At 37.0% G+C, this 7,449-nt stretch overlaps 1 pseudogene; it reads right to left on the reverse strand.

The window, feature by feature from the left end:
- Nucleotides 1–4,276: 4,276 nt before the first annotated feature.
- Nucleotides 4,277–6,227, reverse strand: LOC101344146 (succinate dehydrogenase [ubiquinone] cytochrome b small subunit, mitochondrial pseudogene; annotated as a pseudogene).
- Nucleotides 6,228–7,449: the final 1,222 nt, after the last annotated feature.

Genomic DNA, 7,449 nt, shown 5'->3' on the forward strand with positions numbered 1-7,449 from the left:
TTTGCAGCTTTATTTTGCTTTTGAGAATGCTTTATCTGAATTGATATCAGGGTGATGTTGTTCTGTGTCTTAATCTCAGGTTGTTGTTTGATGTCATTGGTTCTCTGTCTGAAGGACTTCCTTTAATGTTTCTTGTAAGGTGGATTGAGTGTTTACAAATTCTCTTAGTTTCTGTTTACCTGGGAATGTCATAAATTCTCCACCATATTTGAAAGACATTTTTGCTGGATATATGATTCTAGGTTGGCAATTCTTTTCTTTCAGGGTTTTATATATGTTATCCCATTGCCTTCTTGCCTGAATGTTCTGTCTAGAAATCAGAGCTTAGTCTTACTGGAGTACTTTGAAGGTGATGCTTTGTTTTTCACAAGCTGCTCTCAGAATTTTTCCTTTGTGTTTAGTTTTGGAAAGTTTAATTATTATGTATCTTGGTGGCTTTCTTTTGAAGTCTATCCTGTGTGGAGTCCATTGAGCATCTTGGATGAAAACCTCACCTTTCATTATATTAGGGAAGTTTTTGACTAGTAAATCTTCAATTCTATCTGTGCTTTTTTTTTTTTTTTTTTCTCCTCCTGTTCTGGGAATCCAGTTATGTGTAATTTATTACTCTTGATAATGTCCCACATAACTCTTAGACTTTCTTCACTTTTCTTCATTCTTTTTTCTGATTCTTCCTCAAATAAACTAGTATCTAAGAATTTGTCTTCTATTCTTTCTTCCATTGATTCAATTCTACTTCTCTGTCCTTCTATAGAGTTATCTACTTCTGATATTTTATTGTTAATCTTCTGGATTTCTAGTTGTTTTTGTATGATTTCTAATTGTCTGTTTATTTTGTCATTTTGTTCTTGTATTGTTTTCCTGAATTCTTCTAGGGTTTTGTCTGTGTTTTCCTTGATATCTTTGAGGATCCTATATGTATATCTTTGGAATTCTTTATCAGTTAGTTCTATTGCCATTTCTTCCTTAGTTAGGTTTTCTGCCCCTTTATTCTGCTCAATTGTTTGAGCCATCTTATCCTGTTTCTTCATATGATTTGTTATTGTCTACTGTCTCTGAGGCCTTAAGGTATTAATTTATTTATATATTTCTTTGGTGATTGTATGTATGTTGGTTTTGTGCTGATTTTTTGTTTTGTTTTGTTTTGATGTATCCTGAGTTTTGTTTCTTCTCTTACTTTATAGAATGTCTTTCTTCCTTTGTATTGTTTTAATTGTTATTGTTTTGTGTTTCTGGTCTATGTGTGACTTTGGTGATGTCTGTTGGCTGGGTGTGATTTCCTCTCACTAGTGGGTATGGTGGGTTACACCCACATGTGAGCCCTCTGTGGTTAGGTCATATGTCTTCCTTTACTGGAGCAGAGGTAGGAGATATTAGGTGATAAGTGTTGATTGGTTAGAGTCCCTCTACAGCCTTTGTGGGTTCATGGATTCCTTTCAAGTTGATGCTAGCAAATAGTAGACTCTCTAGAGGTCAGGGCAGGATGTCTCCATATCATCTGTGAGAGAGTACTACACAAATGGATGGGGTAGAGACACTGTGTGCACATGAATTGGCATCTCAGTAGGTGGTGGAGTATCAAAGGGTTTCAGTGCAAGTGAAGACAGTCTGTGATTACTGTATAGGTATAGGAATTGTGCTGTTGCCACTGGGTGTATGTTAGATGAGGTTGCTAGGATCACCAGTTCATTGTTTGGCAGATGAATAGGTGGCACCTGTCAGGATGTGACTGGAATTGCTGGTGAGGTGCTGTGTCTGTCCATCCAGTCAGCTGGGTGTAAGTACATGGAGTACTGGTCACTGGTTTGGGTGCTGTGTGTGCACGCTGCTGGTTGCCGGGCAATTGGGGCAGGAGTGTACAGGTCATCGGTCACCAGGTGACTGGCACAGGAACTCTCACCACAGGTAGTCAGTCAGGTGATATATCATGGGGGTGATGGGAGCAAGCAAGCATGAGCCTCAGGTTGGAGATCTGACAGCATGTGAGTGCATGCTGTGGATTACTGGGGTTCATGCTGTGTGGGAACGGGTGCTAGCCTCTGGTCGCAGGTCCTATAGCTGCAGATAACTAGATAAGGGAGAGATGTGAGCTCACCACTTGTCACTGGGAGGCCGGGGAGAAGTGGTAGTTGACGAACATGTTCCCCAGTCTCTGGCACATGCAAGGGGCACTCCCCCACAGAGTGCAGTTGGCAATCAGGACCTGGCCCCAACCAAATGTGAGACAGGGGTTGTCCAGAGTCCAGTTGAGTGGGGGATCTTTAGCCACCACTCCAAGGACCCTCCATTCCCCCAGCACCACCCACCCTAATGATCAGGGACTGTTGCTGGTGAGTAGTTCTGTGCCTGTTTTCCGGCTCCCTCTCCACTCTATGGTGAGCTGAATCCCTAGGGCTCTTGCCTACCTTCCTGCACATTCTTTCCTTCGATCCAGTTCATGTTCTGCTAAGCTTGCTTTTATCCGGGTTTGTCTACACAGTGTCTCTGTCTCCTATTGGGGATTTTGTCAATTTGTGTTTCTGTACACCTCATATGTGAACGCTGCTCACTTTGTCCCAAGATGGTCATGTTGTGCCAGGCCAGCTTGTATGATGCCTACAGTCCATAAGTCTCATTTGCTGTTTTCTTTCAGTTTATACTTCCCTTTGGTATTAGATCTAATTCTTCATCCTTCCATTTGCTATCCTGGGTGTCCAGATTGTCATCTGTATTGGTTTCTCTTGGTTTCTTGGTTCTTTGCTGCAGGGGGATGGCAAGGTGTGTCTGACAAAGCTGCCAACTTGGGATTTCTCTCACTGAGTTCTTTTTGACAACGCTTTTTTGATTTTATTCTTCTGCCTGATTTGCCGTATGCTTCAATATACTCATTAATTTTGTCATGGAGTCTCTTTTTTAAATGTTTTTGCTTTCTAATGGAAATGATAGTTTTTCAATATAGAACTTGCAAATATACATATCTAATTTTAACATTGCATTATTAATTTTAATTCAATAATTTAGTTGATTTTATTTCTAAAAATATCATATTTTTAGAATATTCTCTTTATGCATTAATGCTAACTCTGTATATAAAAAGTCATGAACACAAAGCACATTCAATCTAATTATATTTTTATGACTAATAGCTTACGGTCAGGTAAGTTCCCAAATATAGTGATGAGAAAAGTATGAGCTTCCATTTAAAGGAATTCATGCACACACCAAAAAAGCAAATGTGCTCTAAAGGCTTTGCAATACCTGTATTTTATTATAATCACAATATAAGGTAAGCTACATTGTGAATATCACACTTTCTTTGTTGTTCAGCATTTTTCTCAATGAGAGTAAGCTTTAAGGTATAATTGACCTGCTACTAACCCTCTTCCAGGTCCAAATAAAAAACCTACCACCATTGAGACCATTCTGACTCATAACAATCGTATAGGACAGAATAGAACTGACCCACAGGTTTCCAAGACAAAAATTTTTTTTTTTTTAAACAGTATTTTATTTTACAATGTTTTGTTATTTTCATAGAATATATTTTCACATTAGAGATGCCCGAAATAAGAAATTAACAGTTTCTTACTTCATAGTTTTATTATTTGTAGGCAGAGTATTTAAGTACGTTTGAAGGATAAGTCTCAGTTTAGAATCTGTAATATTTTAATACATCCACAGGGGACCTCATCTCTAATTGGAACTTCTCTATATTCAAAAAATCTACAAGCTCTTCCTTCTTGGATTTAGAAATTAGTAATGTGATATATCAGCATTTTTTAATTTTTTTAGAAGTATCCCTAGGACATGTAACCACCAGTAGCTGGCATCAACTGAACAGAATGGGAAGTTTTCAAAAATTAAACAGTCAAATTTTCTGCAAAATTTTTATGAGCTAACAGTCTTTCCCATTGTTCATCATTCCCAGAACAAATATAGAAGAGGTTGATCATAATGTGCTGATAGTAATAAACTGAATTCCATTAAGAGACTGATAAATTAAAAAGCAAAAACTCATATATAATGTTTAGTTGTACTGTGAATCTTGTGAGAAGTTAGGAGACAATCCCATTATCTCACCAGAATATGGAACTCAGTCTCACTGTTTTGTAAATATTATTCCTCTGAAACCTTTTCCTCAAAGATTAAATTCTGAAGATGATCATGTGATTAGGAGAAGAGGGTAGTCTCACCAATGCTAGTATCTGTTATTTCTTCCTTAATGTCAGTTGAATGGCATGACAGAACAGAGGCAAAGTGGTGTACAATCATTTTTTAAGGCATTAGTACAAAAAAGTCAGAGCTTCCACAGCATGGCAACAGCTTTGCAGATGCCCATAATGTGGTAGTTGAAATAACAAAGACCAGCAAATGTTAAAGCAGAGAGTGCCAACAGGCCTGTCTTGGCAGTTTTCTGTGATGCAGCTCCCTGGACATAGTCAATAACAACTTGTCTAATACCCCAGGGAGGATGGAGAGTGAGAGCTGCAGCCAGGGAGTAATTCATCGCAGAGCAAGGATTCAAATAAAAAACTGGGAGCAGGCACAAGAGTAAAACACTGACAACTCTCTCACCAGTCCAGTGGAGAAATGCAGCCTTGGAACCAGAATGGTGGCTAGGGGACAGGTGAATGTGCTGCAATCCTGAGGTAGACTGGTCCTGGAGAAATGCTGAGATGTGTGCAGGTCTGATCACTGGGATTTGGAGGAACAGAGCTCGGGCTCCTTGGGGACTGCAGGAGACTCTCAGCCTCCAGAGAACCACCGTCTTGGTCCTTAGGGCTCAAGGTCACCAAGACTGTAAATCTTTATGGAAGCAGACTGCCACATCTTTCTCCCACAGAGTGGCTGGTGGATTTGAGCAACTGACATTTCATTTAGCAGCCGAGCACTTAAACCACTGCGCCAGGAACTCTTCCTTAATCTAGTCTGTATTACCCATTTCTTTATCTATTTATTCTTAGTAACTATTACTTACACCCTTTGGCTTCTCATCAGTATTAAATAAGAAACTCTAAGTGGTAATTAGATAATTATTCACAGTCTAGAATTTGCTTTAGCTTGTGAGTGGAAAGATTGTTGGAGAAAGCATTGGATGGTTGAAACTTAAAGTTTTCTTAATAATTTTCACAGTGAATATTTAATATAAAAAATGAAGAAGAAGAAACAAGAAATAAAGAAAAACAATCAACTACTCACATGTGAGATAATCTCTTATTTATTAGCACCTTAATGCGCGTTAACACAACGAGATAATCTGCCAGCTGGTATCAGGATTAGAATAAATACAAACTATAAACGCTAAATCAGAAGACGGAAAGTACAAATGAGCACACATTTCAGCTAAAAAAAAAAAAGGAACTTCAAAAGATCAAGCTTTGGTGAGCAATTAATGAAGACTGACAGTCAAAGGTCGTTGGTCCCTTAGAATAAGTGAGATCATGGAGGAAGTCACCAAATGTAGTATCTTTAAAGGAACTTTGCTATTAGCTGAGATATATTTTAACATTTGATGCCTGTAAACTTCACACACTGTTATTTCCAGCCTTTGTCTCTGTCCTGAACTTTCCCCTACGTGACAAAGAAAGAAGCTGTTTGAGGTGAAGGATCATGTGAACTCATTTTCCAAAACAGTTCTAATTAAAAGTCTTTCCCCCTATTTTCATAAACATAATTAAGTGATTAAAAAATGTTTTGAATATGGCAGTGATTAATGATAGGTTGAAAATAAGTCAGAAATGACATTCTTTCCTTCCCAATTTCATTAGGAGTCATTTTGTTTACAAGTTAAAGAGGGGGCTTTGTACCTTACTTCTCTGTCCAAAGTATTTTCACCTTTTCTGACATGATATGTATGAGCAATGGTGAAAATCAATGGTGAAATGGAGAAGATCAGTTTGGGCAAAACTGAAAAAAGACTTTTATGTGGCAAGACAGAGTAAGTTTCTACTGTTCTAAGTTGATGTGTAAGTAATGGTAAAGAACTGACCTTTTCTTCAATATTCCATTCTAAAAAGCACCGTACTTTAATTAATGAAAGTTTAAGGCCTTTAGGTTCTCGTATCCTGCTAGCCAACCATAGTTCTATCACTTGACAGCTTGTGTTCCTAAGCAATTGCTATAAATTTTCTGAACCACTCTCTTGATTTGTAAAATGTGGTGATTGATACTTCCTGGACAGAGTATTACTGTGGTATTGAATTATTATGGTATAGAATACTGAACATTGACTCACATACTTTGGCCATGTCATCAGGAAGGACCAATCACTAGAAAAGGACATCAGTGTTGGTAAAGCAGCGGGTCAGCAAAAACAAGGGTAACCCTCAAGGTGATAGACTGACACAATAGACTCAAACATATCAACAATCATGGAGATGGCTCAGAACTCGGCAGTGTTTCGTTCTATTATATATAAGGTCGCTATGACTCAGAGGTGACTGGACAACATCTAACAAGAATAGCAACGACATTATTAAATATTGCTTTGATGTCATATGAAAGGTAGTAAATTCTGTTTAAAGAATAAATTTAGTTGACGGCTCTCAAAAATATGTTTCTGGTTGTTTTCACTCATATGTAAAATGAGTCCTCATTAAGGGAATATTCTAAATTATTATCCCTGTTTTAGAAGATATTCAAATAAATCTAATATTTATCTGCTATGTATTTTCTACAAGGTATTGCACTATATACTGGAAGAATACAAATCTATAAACTAAGGTTATGCTTTCAAAAATAATCTAATTTGAGAGACTCAAATATAGAAATATGAATTTGTATTAGGGAAATAAACAAAGCACTAGAAGAACATGAACCAAGAAGAAATTCAATCGGACTAGATTGAGACCTAGAAAATGAGTATGTAGGCCATATCTTGAAAGATGAGCAAAAACATTTCGTTCTGAGTAGCAACAGGTAGATTTTTTTAATATGGCCAGGGTCAATATGACAATTCTAGACGTATTCAAGATGATGACACTTGTGGGCTTATAAATAAAATATCTCTACATTTCATAATTTTGATATATTATACATGGTAAATATTATAAATGCTTATATAAACACATAAAATATGTTTGTATTTCAAAAATATTTGTATCTGTGTTAAAATTTGCCCATGGCATGTAGTGACTTTACTCATTTAGATGAAGTCCTTTATATTATTATTTCTGATGTATGCATATGAAGAGGAAGGGAAACATTAAGATAGTGAATATAATTGTGTGTGTGTGTTTCTGTGTTTCTGTGCCAGTATTAGCTACCATGAATCACCTGTGAAAATCAAGAGGATATTCTTTTCTACTTCATGTCACAAATATGTCATTTTGATAGAAGCTTCATTTTTCCTGTCCTTCCAATAAACAAGAGCCTTTGCCAACCAAGTACCATAAAAATGACAAATGGGTCAAAGAACATAATACCAAAAAGATCAAAGTGGTGAAACTACTATTTTCCATTACAAGTGGC

The sequence above is a fragment of the Trichechus manatus genome, unplaced genomic scaffold, assembly GCF_000243295.1.
Source record: "Trichechus manatus latirostris isolate Lorelei unplaced genomic scaffold, TriManLat1.0 scaffold00095, whole genome shotgun sequence".
Classification (NCBI taxonomy): Eukaryota; Metazoa; Chordata; class Mammalia; order Sirenia; family Trichechidae; genus Trichechus; species Trichechus manatus.